Source organism: Montipora foliosa, chromosome 3 (genome assembly GCF_036669935.1).
Source record: "Montipora foliosa isolate CH-2021 chromosome 3, ASM3666993v2, whole genome shotgun sequence".
Classification (NCBI taxonomy): Eukaryota; Metazoa; Cnidaria; class Anthozoa; order Scleractinia; family Acroporidae; genus Montipora; species Montipora foliosa.
This window is the reverse complement of record NC_090871.1, coordinates 43,637,442-43,639,941: the sequence shown is the minus strand read 5'-3', so window position 1 is coordinate 43,639,941 and position 2,500 is coordinate 43,637,442. Positions and strand designations below refer to the sequence as shown.

The 2,500-nt window shown below is 37.5% G+C and overlaps 1 pseudogene; it reads right to left on the bottom strand.

Moving 5' to 3' along the window:
• The window catches only part of LOC137995919 (uncharacterized), a 117,381-nt pseudogene extending 117,122 nt beyond the window's left edge, over positions 1-259 (bottom strand).
• Between the last annotated feature and the right edge of the window lie 2,241 nt (positions 260-2,500).

Sequence of the window (2,500 nt, the reverse complement as noted above, 5' to 3'; positions counted from 1 at the left end):
CGCCGGTATATTTCTCTGGTGGACATAGTAGAATCATTAACTTAGCCTGCAATGGCGTCGAAAGTCATGTAATGCGAATGGCGTTTTAGTGAATCCTTAAACAAAATATACCCTTACTGAGCTCAATAATGGAAAGTCAGTTGGATAAACTAGGCAGGCGGTGAAAAACAAACCTGGAATCGTAAAGGCGACGAGTAATGGATTTCGGCAACAATCTATCGCCGGTCGATCCGAAATCAAAGTGACCTGTATTTCTCATATTTTACCAAGTGATGTGCTGTTATGTAGAACACTGAAACCAAATGGAAAATTCTCTTGTAACTTATGGGTTTAACAAAGACGGGGAACGAATCGAACACCTTACGTGGATCTGTGATCAACTGTGCACAGTCTTCATGTAAAAAAAATAATTGGAAATGTGACAGCCAAGAATTATTTGAAAGAAAGTTTGTCGTCTATTTGTGCTCCATTATTCAAGAAAAAGGTTCTTCATGGAAACCGTTTGATCCTGAAATTTAGTTTGATTGATTGATCAAACTTTACACTTGCAGACATACGTGCAAGTTTACAATGCATAACTACAAACATTAAAACTAAATAAAGTTAAAAAGAGATCTATTTATAAAACAGCGCTTAGTTTGTTGCAATATTGCGCATATTTGACACCATTGAGTTTCTTCTCTTCACACACGTAATGAAATAGAAGGAGTTTTTGCCTCCAATAGCAAATATGTTGTTTTTTTCAAAAAAATGTTCCCTGGAAAAGGTGGCCTTTATTAATTCATCATGTTTTATGATATGCGAGCTTAACTGAATAGTTTTTATGGCAATAGTAAAGCATTTCTTGTTATTCAAGGAAAAGGTTCTTCAGGAAAGAGTTTGAACTTGAAGTACATGGTAATTTGACACGATTGAGTTTCTTGTCTTCACCTACGCAATGAAATGGGAAGAGGTTTTCGCCTCTAAGAGCAAATATGTTGTTTGTTTCAATAAATTTTTCGCTGGAAAGGATTCTGTGGTATTTTCTGCCTTTGTGAATGATAATATCATGTTGTGTATTGAATTTTTGAGCTTAAGGTTGAAATGTGATATGGGAGAATTTTTTAGTATTGCTCTGTAAGCAGGAAGGGTTCACGAAAATAAACTGGTCTGTTGGAAGCGTACTTGAGTTTCAACAAAATGAGCCCCAAAATCAGTGAAAAATTGTGACGCCGATGAATAATAAAGTAGCTGCTATTTCCAAAATGATGGAGTTACCTGGTGATAAATAACGTCGTTCGGGTCTTCGAGAGTAAATTTTGACTTTGCATAAACAAATGGTCAACCTCAAGAGTTGGGCGATTGAGATCTTTGTTTTGACTTTGCTTATTTTATTGTCAAACTTTATAACACTTGACAGAAAAAAGAAACTTACAAAAACCCGGTGTCTTGCCATCATTTTACACAGATGCTTCACTGTTTGGCGAGTAAACATGCCACGGTAACTTAATGACGGCGCCACGCTGAATTCTATCCGGCCATGTGACTTTCGATTTTGCGATATATTTGTGCAGCCAAAAGTAGAATTACAAAATTGAACGTAGCAAAAGTCTCCCAAAATGTTTGCCGCTGATCGTAACTTTTTATATTTTATATTCACGGTTCAAAATTAATCTTGTTTTCATGTCGTAAATATTTTATTCTCCATCGACGGTCCCGGAAATTTCCTTCTGCTTTTTCTAAAAACTGTGTATGAATAGTTATTTACTTTTGCATCAATATTTGTTTTGCATAAGGCAAGCTAACAAAATCTGTACCTTGCTGAGTTCGCATTTGTTAGCGTTAATAGTATTTTCGGTCCGATGCTTCTGTTTTATGAAGGGGTATATTGTTTATGTCACCCATCCAGATACTATCCCCGCCGAACAGGAAATGCAGTGAACTTCAGTATTACAAAGCTGTCAGATGCTCAGAGGGCACGCTTAAACTTGTGGTGAAAAGAAGTTGTGAGGAAACTTGAAAATTATCCACATGTCAGCCCAGAAGCCAATGTTTCTCGCTTCTCTTTTATTTGTTATTCTTCAGAGACTGGAATGCTGTAGTTCAATACCTCACAATTCAGTGCCTTCTCATTTTCTCTAACACGTACTACAGGCAACCCCAATGTATGCTTCACGGAAGCATCTCGTTCTTTGAGAATCCCATAGATCAGGGCATGGTCACTTAGAGATGGGTCATAGTTACCACAGCATTGAAAGAGTTATGGTCGATTGGTTAGCAGCACGTCAGTTAGGGTTCTAGTTGTTTTTGTTGCACGCGTTTCTATTCCAGTTGGTTTTTTATCATACAGGCTCTAGACTCTGTTCGATTTCAAGATCGCATAACAGCTTTCCTTCTGGCGTTTCTGGTCTTAGCTTGTTCAGACCTAAATCACCGAGGACAAATATATTTTCATATGGTTGATATCTTTTTTGTGCACTGCGGTCCCTTGGGAAACTGTATTGCAAGGTCGTTAGCGCCT